Source organism: Petaurus breviceps, unplaced genomic scaffold, assembly GCF_028583685.1.
Source record: "Petaurus breviceps papuanus isolate PSGF00001 unplaced genomic scaffold, PetGlider_PUasm1.0 551, whole genome shotgun sequence".
Lineage (NCBI taxonomy): Eukaryota > Metazoa > Chordata > Mammalia > Diprotodontia > Petauridae > Petaurus > Petaurus breviceps.
Genome location: NW_027186372.1, coordinates 6891569 through 6903928, shown reverse-complemented (window position 1 = coordinate 6903928; position 12360 = coordinate 6891569). Strand labels below are relative to the sequence as shown.

Sequence of the window (12360 nt, the reverse complement as noted above, 5' to 3'; positions counted from 1 at the left end):
AGGTGCTGCAAACCGCCACAACTATACACATATCCTTACCCATCTATATATATTCATATACATTGTTAATGGGGAAAAAAAGACCACAGCTGTTTCGAATTTACCTGAGGCTCGGGCGTTAGGGCCCTGAAGCAGGAGAGGAAGCTGGGAGAGAGCTCCAGTCCTTTCTGGGATTCAGTGCTACTGATTCGAGGAGAGGAGAGGCAGCCCGGTATAGCTCAGAGCCGGATTTGTAGTAGAAAGACCTGCGTTAGAATGCTTCCTTTCCCTTGTATCACCTGCATGACCTTGGGCAAGCTCCTTCACCTATCTGGGCCTCAGTTTCCTTATCAGTGAAAGGAAGGCGTTAAGCTAGACGGTCTATTTTTTAAAGGTCCTTTTCGTCTCTCTCTCTCTCTCTATTTTTTTTTAGGGGAGGAGGATACTGGTTTGCACCTTTGGAAAAGTTTCCCCTGCTCTCAGTCATCAGTTCATAAAACCTCCAGCATAACCTAGGGTAAATTTCAGCCGGGTTCCTGGCGAAACAGCGCAGCCCCAGAGGATACTAATTCTGGTCACTGTCATAGTTTGATTTGGGGGTGGCGGTGGTAGTGGTATGAGGAGAATGTTCCAGGGCAGAAGGACTAGAAATAATATTCTGTTTAAGCACCCCCCCCCCCCCCCCCCCTGGTTTTACCATTTGCATAGCTTTGGGCGGGAAACCGTCCCGACCGGACAGGGATGGTGCCAGACCCGGGTGGTACCACATGAGTTCTCTTCTTGCACCCAGGCCGAAGTCTGGACTGGGACGCGGGAACCAGGTGGAAAGCTGTCTCCCAACCCCCCACTTTGTTTTTGCACGCTCCCTGTGGGGAAATAAGTTCAGCCGAAGCAGTTAAGAGGAGCTTGGTAGCCCAGGCCTTCCTCGAGGGCGGACCCAGAGTCCAATGGCCACTTGAATCTTCTGCAAATACGCGCCTCATAAGGCGCCCAGAATGTCCAGAGCCACTGCTGTCGCGTTTGCCGGTCCCCATTCTTGGGGCAGCCCTTTTCAATCTTGGGATGGGGAAAAGGCATTGGTCTGGAATCCTGGCGAACGACTCCTCCCCACCCCCCTTCCCACCCCCCAACTCCCTCCCCAAAAGAGACCCCCGAGCGATTTCCGCTGTATTGTGCTCTGGCTGCGGGATCAGGGTGAAAAGTTAGTAGCTGGGAATGTGTCCCTCTGGGTGTGTGTGTGTGTGTGTGTGTGTGTGTGTGTGTGTACGTGTGTGCACACACGTATTCGCTGCTCAGGGGGTGTGGGACAAAACCCGCCTGACTGAGTTTGATGGAGTCAGTCTCAGGAGCCGGGGGGTTTTGGGTTGGGCCCCACACCGAAGCCCCGAAACTGGCTCTCTCTAGGGATAGATAGCTCCCCAATTAACCTCAGCTTTCTGTAGGCGCAAGAGTTCCCTCCCCTCCCCCAACCCCCAGCACCAGTCCTGCTCCCGGCTGCCCAGAGCCGGCTGGAGAACGGGCCGCAGCAGGTGAGGCCGGGGTCCCCAGCCCCCACCCCCTGGCCCAGTCCTGTCCTCCCCCTCCTTCCTTCCTTCCCTCCCTCCCTCCCTTTCTCTCTGCGGTAATCCACTTCAGAGGTTTCATCACCCACCGCCAGCCAACTCAGCCCCCTCCCTCCGCAGCGCGGCGCACAGGCGGCCGGGCTGCTGCTGCCATGTGACGGGGCTTGGTGGGGAAAGGGCTTGGTAGAACAGGAAAGCCAAAGGGGCAGTGGGGAGGCTGAGCAAGCTCTTGCAGGTCCAGTCGGGTCCTTCTTTTCTCGGTGTGCGCCGCTCCCTTCGCCTTCCTCCTCCCCCAGCCGCGCTCCACTTCTGAGTCGGTGCCACTGTAGGGGGAAGGAGAAATGGGAGCGACTGGGACAGCATCGGCTGCTGCGGCGGCGGCTGGAAACCTCTCGGCCGGCCGCAGCTGTCAGAGAAGCTGAGCTGTGCTGCACGGGAACTGGGGGCAGGCGGCGGAAAAGGAGGGGGGGGGGGGAAGGGGGGGGGGGGGGGGGGGGAGGGTGCGGCCCCGGCCGGCCGACTGACCCAGACACGCCCGGCCGTGCTGCACGGGGACGGGGGGCAGGGGGGGGAAAAGGGGGGGGGGGGGAAGACGGGAGGGGGCAGCCGTTGGAATGTGCGGCCCCGGCCGGCCGACTGACCAGCACATACATGTCTGGGCTTCTGGAAGCTGCTGACCGGCTCTTCAGAACCGTGGCCACTTGTGACTTCCCATCCGGAGCAAAGTGGCCGACGAAAGAGGCGGCCACTCCAGCTCGTTATCGTTTCAGTGTAGTGCACTTAGAATTTATATTTGCAGAGAAACTTACCCTCCTTTATGGCTCGCTGAATATCTTTCGCAGACCGTTTCTGCCTTAAAAACTAACCAAAAGAAAATCCTGCTACCTCTTACCAAGAATCCTTAGAGTGGCTCCCTTTCCTTGGGCTGGGTTGGCTTTCTCATTCCACACCCACTCCCAGAGATCGCCGGTTTCTCCATCCGGCTTTTGCTGAGTTTAACCTTCTGCAAAGAAAAGACAGTTTCCGCCTTGCAGGTGTGAAAATGAATAATTAGAGGCTATAAAAGCCGCAAACAACTGGCTCCTTCTAGGCTAGCTGAGCTCTGGTAAAAAGTACAGGAGGAGAAAGCAAACCCAATTCTTCTTCCTCCTGCAGTATTCCCATAGGGTTTATCTTAAGAGGTAAAGATAGTGCTTCTATTACTTACATTGTTAATGAGCATTTCTGTAGCTCGCTTTTTGGGTTTTTGTTTTATTTTATTCTTATTTGTAGGTGATTTATTGAATGAATGAATTTACCCAGAATCATACAGTCATGAAGAAGAGGTGACACTAGTTTCTGGGAGGTTATGGCCAGTGAGGGCAAGCTCTGGCAAGTCCTACTAAGTTGGAAAGGATTCGGGTTATGGGTCTGGGCAGGGACTCTGTATCGGTTGTCTAAGGACCAGTCTAATTAAATTTAGAGAGACTGATTACCGAATGATACGTTTTTTCATCCTCAGCAACTAAGAAACCACATTGGTGGTGAGAGTATTTATACCAAAGAAATCTTTGATGTTTTCTTGCCAAGAATCTCACAGGTACAAAGCTCTGGTTATTCGCAGGCTGGCCTCTCTTATTTCTACTAAGTTCTTTTGTTTTTACATATATCACTTTCATTTAAAATTATAAATTCTCCCCCTCCCCGGAGAGCTATTCCTTGTAACAGAATAAAAAAGAGAAAAAAAATTCAACAAAACCAACGAATGCACCAGCAGAGTCTGACCATCCATGTAATGTACGACAGCGACCGTCATCCACTTCTTTTTTTCTTTAAATTCAATTTTATTTATTTTCAATTAACAAGTAGTTGTTTTTTTTTTTACCCACATCGATCCCCTTTCTTTATGGAGGGAAAAAGGAAAGAAAGAAAAACCACACCCTTATAAAAATAATTGTACACAATCCAGCAACATTAATTCCCACATTGCATGTCTAATTGTACATATTTAGCTTATCACCTCTCTATCAGAAAGCGGGCAGCATAATTGGTCCTTTGGAATCCTGGTTGGTCATTGTGTTTTAAAGTCTTTCCAAGTTGTTTGTTCTCACAGTGTTTTCTCAATTCTTCTGGTTCTGCTCACTGTACTGTGTATCACTTCATACAAGTCTTCCCAGGTTTCTCTGGAAACCATCCCTCCCATCATTTCTTATGGCAAAGTACTATTCATATATCACCATTTGTTCAAATTTTTTCCCCAATTGATGGACACCTTAGTTTCCGGTTTTTCATCATCTCAAAAAGGGCTACTATAAATGTTTTTGTAGTATAGTTTCTGATTTTCTTTAATCTCTTTGAGGTATAGGCCTAGTAGTGGTATCACTGGGTCTAAGGATTTAGGAACTTTTGGTGCAGAGCTCCATATTGCTTTCCAGAATGGCTGACAAAAGTGCCCCACTTTTGAAAATAAAGGAGGAAAGTCGATTTTCTTCTTTCTTCTTTTATGTCAAGTTTGATCATCAAATTCCCTTTGTTTCTCTGGTTCTGCTTGTTTCACTTTGTATCAATTCATGTCTTCTATTTATCTATATTTTTATTTTCGTATTCCACATTTATCATGGATTTTTTTTTAACAACAGCCTACAACGTCCAATTTGATTTAACAAAGGTCCTGTGGTACCTATTGTGGATACATATAAGTACAGGGACACAGTTCCTGCCCCTAATTTCCCAGGAGGGGATAGTGGTGGATGCAACCTGTACATATGCCCCATGATACAAGGGCAGGGGAACAAAGGAGAGATCCAAAGTGCCTTAGGAAAATTCTGGGACAAGGCTCCTTTCCAGCCTAGGGGATCAGGAAGACATCATGAAGGAGTTAGCAGTTGAGCTAAACTCTGAAGGATAAAAAGGATTTCACTGGAGATGAGGGAGTGTTTCAGGCATGAGAAATGCTTGAAAATCCAGAGAGAACTGGCAGGATCAGAGAACTAATTAATATTCAGGTTTGCCTGGAACTAGAGTGTTTGAAGAGAGGGGAATAGAAACTAAAGATGGAAAGGTAGATTGGATCCATATTGTGAAGGACCTTAAAAGTCAGACTGAGGGAATAAAGTCACTGAAAGCTGTTGATCTGGGGAAGAACTTGGTCTGCTTTGTTTTTTAGGAATATTATTTTGTCTGTGTGAAGCTATATAGGATATAGCAAGAAGAGAGAATGGAGTCAGGGAGAACATATTAAAGAGATTATTGCCACATCCCAGAAGTGATAAGGGCCTTTATTAGGACAAAGGCAGTGAGCAGAGAGAACGGATAAATGCTAGGAATATTGTGGAAGTAGAATTGACAGGACTTGACAACCCTTTGTCCATTTATGTCTTTTCCCACATCTGGAATGTAATCCCTTCTCATCTCTGCCTATGGAAAATTCTCTTTTCCTTCAAGGCTCAATTTATATATCAGCTTCTCCATGAAGCCTTCCCTGATCCTGTCCTAGTTAAAAGGATTTTCTTCCTACCCAAATTTTCGTGGAACAGTAGTCTTTGGTGGGGAGGGATCATCTCATTTTTATATTTGTAAATGCAGCATCTAAGCACATTGACTAGCAAAAAGTAGGCATTGTAGTTAATAAATGCTTCCTTATTGATTGATTGTCCAGATCTTGCCTTTGCCTTATTCTTTACTACCATGTATATACTTTATTTGTGTTCATGTTATATCACCTGCCCCGAGAATGTAAATTTCTTGGAAACAGGGATTGTGTAATTTTTTTCCTTCTTATCCCAAGTGCCTCATTTAATATCTTGCACTTACTTTCATGGATTTGTGAGCTCATTGTTGTGGGTGAGAGTACAGATCACTTCCTGTGCACACTTTTTTATTTGTTATACATATGCTGTAAATCCTCTTGAGGAATCTACCCAGAATGCTAGGGGCCTTCCCCTAAATTCCTTAACATTGGTACCAGTAGAATATAAATTGTGTTCACTCCTTATTCTTGATATACACTAGCTAAATTTCCTTTCTGGTCACGAATCTCTCTGATGATATCTTTTATGCTGATTCTGCACAGTTCTTCATTAGTAATATGTTCTGGTCTACTCATACAGACTATATACCTCTCCACTGTCCTTTGGGTGACCTGCAACTTTAATTCTTTAGAGACTATGGTGTTCCATGACTCATAGACATACAGTTCACTAGGTCTAGATTGAGTGATTTTTTTTTAAATGGGCCTTGTTTCAGGGAGAAGCTCAGAGTTATTAAAAGCACAATACAATTGACCAAATTCTGTCCTGCCCACCTCCTCTACTTTTATTAAATTCTGTGCCCAATCGATTGTTCATGTGCAATGTCTATTTAGGGTATACATACACGTATATATACACCAGTGGACCAGCTCTATGATTGGTTCATCAAGCTATGGGTCATAGTCCAGACCAGAACTCACAAACTGTACATAGGCCAAATCCTGTCCATGGCCTGTTTTTGTAGGACCAGGTCTAAGAATGGTTTTTCCATCTTAAAATAAAGGTTTATTTTATTTAAAATGTAAAAACCCAGTGACCTCTCTGCAAAGATGGGCAAAAAGGAAGAACTGAAAAAATAAGAAGAGGTTAAAAACATGGTTCAGGAGTAAAAACAAAAGGAGTCCAGAGGCTTGTAGGCTGTACAAACCAGTGGTGGCCCTGAGTTGGCCATCGTTTCATAATTGGCTGACCTCTCATCTAGACAAGACACAATAAGCAGAGTGGAATCCTGTATTCTTCATGCCTTTCTGTCAGCTATGTAACTAACCATAGTGATGTGTGGAATATTGTTGGGGTTTTGTTTTTTTTTTTTGCTTTTTTTTGGAGGGTGAAAAGTAGGGCAATTGGGGTTAAGTGACTTGCCCAAGGTCACATGGCTAGTAAGTGTTAAGTGTCTGAGGTCAAATTTGAACTCAGGTCTTCCTGACTCCAGGGCTAGTGCTCTATTCACTGCGCCACCTAGCCACCCCCTGGAATGTTGTTTTTGAAAGCCAGCCTAGAACCTTCTTGTATGTTCATCAAGGTTACCATTGATAACCTAGAGTATTTTGTATGAATCAAAATGTAGGCATATGGATTGCCAGTTAATATTTTTTCTGTTTCTTTTTTCAGTAGTATAACATCTGTGATTTTTTCTAAGTGTTTGGTATCCTATCCACTTCCATATCTTGAATCAATTTCTCAACAACTTCAAAATTCTGTTCCCTATAGTTTATATTTTATGTGTCTATAATTGATCAAGTCCCACTGTTTTTCTCATCTGTCTTCCTTAGTGTCAGGTCTGCTTACACTGGGCACTATGTTGTCAGAGTCCAAATATGGTTGTTCCTTTATCATTGATGGTGAAACATTTGTTATATACATCTTTATATATATTTTCTATTTTTTGTTTATTGTCTTCTCAGCTTCACTTTTAAACATGCTTGGGTTGATCTACCTTAGTTGAATCTCTCAAGTTCTTGTTTAGCTTTTTTTCTGTCCATTACTTCTTGCTGTTTTGTGAGGTGATATGGCTAATAATCTTCTGCCTTCCTCTGCATTATTTTACAAATCAGTGATTCTAAACTAGAGTTGCCCTTATTTGTCATATGTCTCCACTTGGCAAAGGCATCAGATGTTTGCTGAATGAGGCAGTTTTGGTTTGCATGATGGCAAGTGATTTCCATTGGTTAAATTTTCTTGGGAAAGGGTGAGAGTTTGTATCAGTATCAACAGCTATATTACTTTGAACATACCCAATTTCATCTGATTTTGGAAGCTAAGCAGGGTTGGGACTAATCAATACATTGGAGGCAGGATGGATAGAGTACTGGACTTGGAATCATGAAAACCTGAGTTCAGATTCTGTCTTTACTTACTACCTGTGCAACTCTGGGCAAGTCACTCAGCCTCTCTGGCTCTGAATTGCTCTCATCTGAAAAATAAGAGTACTGAGTTCAGTGGCCTTGGAGATCTGTTTTAGCTCTGAATCTGATCTATATTCATTGTTTTCTGTTTCAACAGCTTGTTTAAATTGGTCAAGTTGGAACTGCCACGATTTCTCACCATATCTTTTCATTTTTATTCTCCCTTTTAATTTGTTATTGCTTTTTTTGGGCTTTTTGGAGTGGGGAAGCCTGGGCAATTGGGGTTAAGTGACTTGCTCAAGGTCACATGGTTAGTAAGTGTTGAGTGTCTGAGGCCACATTTGAACTCAGGTCCTCCTGACTCCAGGGCCCGTACTCTATTCACTGTGCTACCTAGCTGCCCCTGTTATTGCTTTTGATCTTTGCTTTAATAAGTTGATGGTCTGATTACATAGATAGCTGATTCAAAAATGACTCCTGCATTAGACAGCTAGGTGTCACATGGATAGAACATTGGGTTTTGCACTTGGAAGACCTGTATTCTAATCCTACCTCAGAAATTTGCTAGCTGTATGACTCTGGGTAAGTCACTAAACCTTTCTCAGACTCAGTATCCTCATCTATAAAATAGGGATAATAATAGCACCAAACTCACAGGATTGTTATGAGGGTCAAATAAGATACCATATGTAAGATACTTTGCAAACCTTAGAGTGCTATATAAATGCTAAACTATTATTACTAATAAGCAGTCATTTTGATAGCAAATAAAGAGTTTCATTTTTTGGTAATATTATTTAGTGGTTGCTGTGTTCAGTACCACCCAAATAACTTCTTGAAGAACATATGAGGATTCTGCATAGTCTACAATCCTTTGAATTCTTTCCTTTTTTACTTCTGTTGTTGACTTGTTTCAGTAGTGTCCAACTCTCCATGATCCCATTTGGGGTTTTCTTGGTAAAGGTACTGGGGTGGTTTGCCATTTCCTTCTCCAGTTGATTTTATAGATAAGGAAGTGAGGCAAACAGGGTTAAATGACTTGCCCAGGGTCACACACCTAGTAAGTGTCTGAGGATGGATTTTTTTTTTATTATTGAACCATATTTTCATTTTCCAAATCTCCCCCCCCGAAATTTTTTTGCTTTCTTTCCTCTTGTCCATCTTTGCACTGATGTCATTGAGTATTAAAAGGTTTTTTTCCTAACCCATACCCATGATTTCAATGAATGATGCTGTTTCTTGTGTTTAATGCACTTTAAAACAAACTGTACCAACTTCCTTATTTACTTTTCCAAGAATGACTTGTGAATCAACTTTCTACTTAACCTGCAACTTCATTTTGTCTTCTGAGTTCATTAACAATGACACTATCGGGGCGGCTAGGTGGCGCAGTGAATTGAGCACCATCTCTGGAGTCAGGAGGACCTGAGTTCAAATCTGACCTCAGACACTTAATACAAAAACTAGCCATGTGACTTTGGGCAAGTTACTTAACCCCAATTGCCCTCCAAAAAGCAAAAAAAAAAACCCCAACCAACCAAAAAAAAAAAACCAAAACCAATGAGCCTATCAAGACTCACACGATTCATTTCCTCTAGTGTTATGCCTACTTGTTGGTGATTGGACGCGGATCTTATATTTAGAGTACCAGCAGCTAAGTCAATATTTCCTCTATGGTATATTAAAGAATAATGCTTTATATGCACAGTCTCATTTTCTACTACTCTAACTATAGAAGCAGAAGGGGGGGCCACAAATGACTAGTGACCATTTTGTATTTTTCTTTGTTTCATGGGTTGCTATGGCCAACCACCAGCCTACTAGGGATGCTACTCTGTTTTTGTTTTTTGATATATAAAGTTAGCTTTTGGTGATACCTTTATACTTAGTCACCTGGCCTTCAGAAAGCAGTCTGTTAGAGCTGTAAGTGAAACCTTCTCAATGTTGTAAAATCTGGACATTGTGGAGGGCCTAACAAACATACATACATACATATATATATATATATATATATATATATGTATATATGTGTACATATATAGGGCCCAACACACACATACATATTTATAGTATGTGCTTAATAAGTATTTATTGAGTTGAGAGACAGAGGTGAAAGAGTAAAAGATGACTGAAATTTGAAGGTAGGGTGGGAGGTAAGATCTGTCCTGAGTGGTATTGTCAGCTGGCTGGTTGTGAATAGCTAGGGACTTAGAGCATGAGAGGACTTCCTGGAAGATGAAATAAAGCTTGGGCTTCTCCTCATCATCTTACAGCTTTCTGTTGAGGCACAGCTTTGTGATCAGAGCATCTTTTACATGTGAATAGATGTTTCTAATATGACCCTCTTCAAGCTTCAGCTAACCCTGAATAGGTTAGTTGCATCATCTAGTGATGTGTGCATGTTTTTTTGGTCCAATGTATTTTTACTATTTTCGCTATTTCCTCATTGCCCTCACCTCCAAATCTTAACTTTTGCGCAGAAGATAGTGCAAATGTATGAGATGAGGGGTGGGAGAAAAGTTGACTTCCTCTTTTTCCCCTGTTATTAATTTCTTAGACTTAATTTAGTCAATAAATGTTATAGTGGAAAGAATCTTGGGTCTGTAACCAGAAGACATTGGCAGAATTCAATTCCACAAGCATTTTAAAAAGCACCTACCATGTGCCAAGCAGGGGCTAGAAGGTTGACCTGGGAGTCAGAAGAACTGGGTTCTGGGAAAGTCACTTAACCTCCCATTTCCAATGCTCTAAGACTCTTAATTATATTTTTATTAATTTTTATTTTATTTAATTAATATTAATTAATTAATAATCTTAATATTAATCCTTTAGTCATATTGTACTAGTTTTAGCAAAGATTAGAACCCATACAAAATTAAAATTAAATTAAAATAAAAAAAAATTATAGAATGGTTGCTAATTTGCTTTAGTTGAAGGAGTTTCCTCATTGGGAATTTCCTATATCAATGAATCACAGGTCTGGTCCAAAAAGAGATGGAGAGGGGGGCACTGTACATGGTATTGGGGGATACAGTGACTAAAGTAAAATAATCTCTACCCTCATGGCTAAGTTGCTTCCCTTCTTGGCCTCAGTTTCTTCATCTGTAAAATGAATGGGTTGGACTAGACAAACTCCAAGAATACTTCTAGCTCTAAATCCTATGTCCTGATTCCACTACAGAGAATTCTTAACAGGCATTTATTTAGTGCTTCAAAGTTTACAAAGTATTTTGTATGTATTATCTTTGAACCTCTTACCTTCCTTCCCCTCTTTTTTTTTTCCTCCAGATCTTGCGGTCACCACAGGAAATCTCAAGACTTATAAATGTGGATACATTTGTATCAAGTGTACATATATATCATAGAAAGAGAAAGCTATAAAGTCTGAGGTGGAAACAGACACAATAAGTGGTCAGCTCTATCAACCTCTTGAACCCTGGACAACATATCCAGGATCCTATGGACAATATTCATTCATTCATTTATCTGTCCATTTATTCTCTAACTTCTCTCAGACTGTGTTCAAAATCCTCCCCTGACAGTGACTGGCTGTGTGTCCCGGCCAGCCATTTTTCTTATCCGTATCCCTTTTCACTTCTAGAAGAGCACAGAAGACGATATTCACATTATCTATCTTAAAAAGTATTTATGAGACAAATAATTTGTAAACCTCAAGTTCTTATAGAAATGTAAGTTCTTTTTCTCATCCTCCTCTTTATCCTCCTTTCTTCCTTCTCCCTCTTTTCCTTCCTGGGAGTCTCAATGACTGACAGTTTCCGCTATCCCAGGATCAGTCTTGTTAAATATGGATAAGCTCATTACCAGCAGATTGGACACAAAATACCCTTTTGTCCATTGTGACCCTTGAAACAAAAATAAGGGATCAGTCATAAGTTCTGTGTGACCCATTTTTCGCTTGTCAGTGAATTGTCACTGAGTAGAAGAAAATTAGCTAAAAGCTTCTAAGAATAATACAAGTTTCTAGACAACCTAGAAATATTACCTTAGCTGTTGTTCTCCTAAATATCAGAGCTTTGTCCAATGACCACTTGGGTTAGCATACTAATGAGGCTCATTGAACCTAAATTATATTAACATTCTTAGGATTATGAATCTGGATCTGGAAGAGATTAGAGGCCATGTATTCCAGTCACTTCTTTATATACATGAACAAAATGAGGTTCAGATGTGGCAAGTAACTGGACTGATAGCACTCAAACAGTAAGTGGCAGAACTAGATTTTGAGTTCAGCTCCTTTATCTCCAAATCTGCTACTCTGGATGTTCCACACCTTTCCTCCTTTTATCTCCCCTACAATTGGAAGCAGAATATAATGATTAGATAACATTAGATTGTAAGCTCCCTGAGAGCAGAGACTGTCTTTTGACAGCCTCTTTTTGTATTCCTGGTGCTTAGCACAGTGCTTATTACAGAAAGGAGCTTAATGTCCTTTGATTGATTAAAGAACTAGTAGCAAAATGGAAAGATATCTCATAAGTTTTCCTTAGGTCATTAAAGGAGTCAGTTCCATTGTTTACCCAAAGGCAACAAGAAATAATGCTTTCATTGGATATTTGATTGACTTGTCTTGGCATACTCTTATTTAGCATTAGCAAAGTAACAACAAACTCCACTGTGAATATAGTAATATAGCATATTGCCATATAGCATACACGTAACATTGCTTGCATGCTAATGTCTGTTGTAGAAAATGAATTAGAGGGGCAGCTAGGTGGTGCAGTACCTGATCTCAGACACTTGACCATTAACTAGCTGTGTGACCTTGGGCAAGTCACTTAACCCCAATTGCCTTCTCCCTTCCCCCCCAAAAATAAAAAAAGAAAATTAATTAGAGAAATGCTATGAATGATTTGACAAGAACTGTCAAACCAAGTCCTGTGTGTGTGTATGTGTGTGTGAGAGAGAGAAAGAGAGAGAGAGAGAGAGAGAGAGAGAGAGAGAGAG

At 41.8% G+C, this 12360-nt stretch overlaps 1 long non-coding RNA gene across 2 annotated transcripts in view; it reads left to right on the top strand.

Annotated features, from left to right (window-relative positions):
• The first annotated feature begins 1226 nt into the window (after nucleotides 1-1226).
• Nucleotides 1227-12360, top strand: part of LOC138172506 (uncharacterized) — a 51702-nt gene continuing 40568 nt past the window's right edge. For both annotated transcript variants that reach the window (XR_011171138.1, XR_011171137.1), the window contains exon 1: nucleotides 1227-1508. This is a non-coding gene — a long non-coding RNA (uncharacterized lncRNA). The remainder of the gene's footprint in view (nucleotides 1509-12360) is intronic.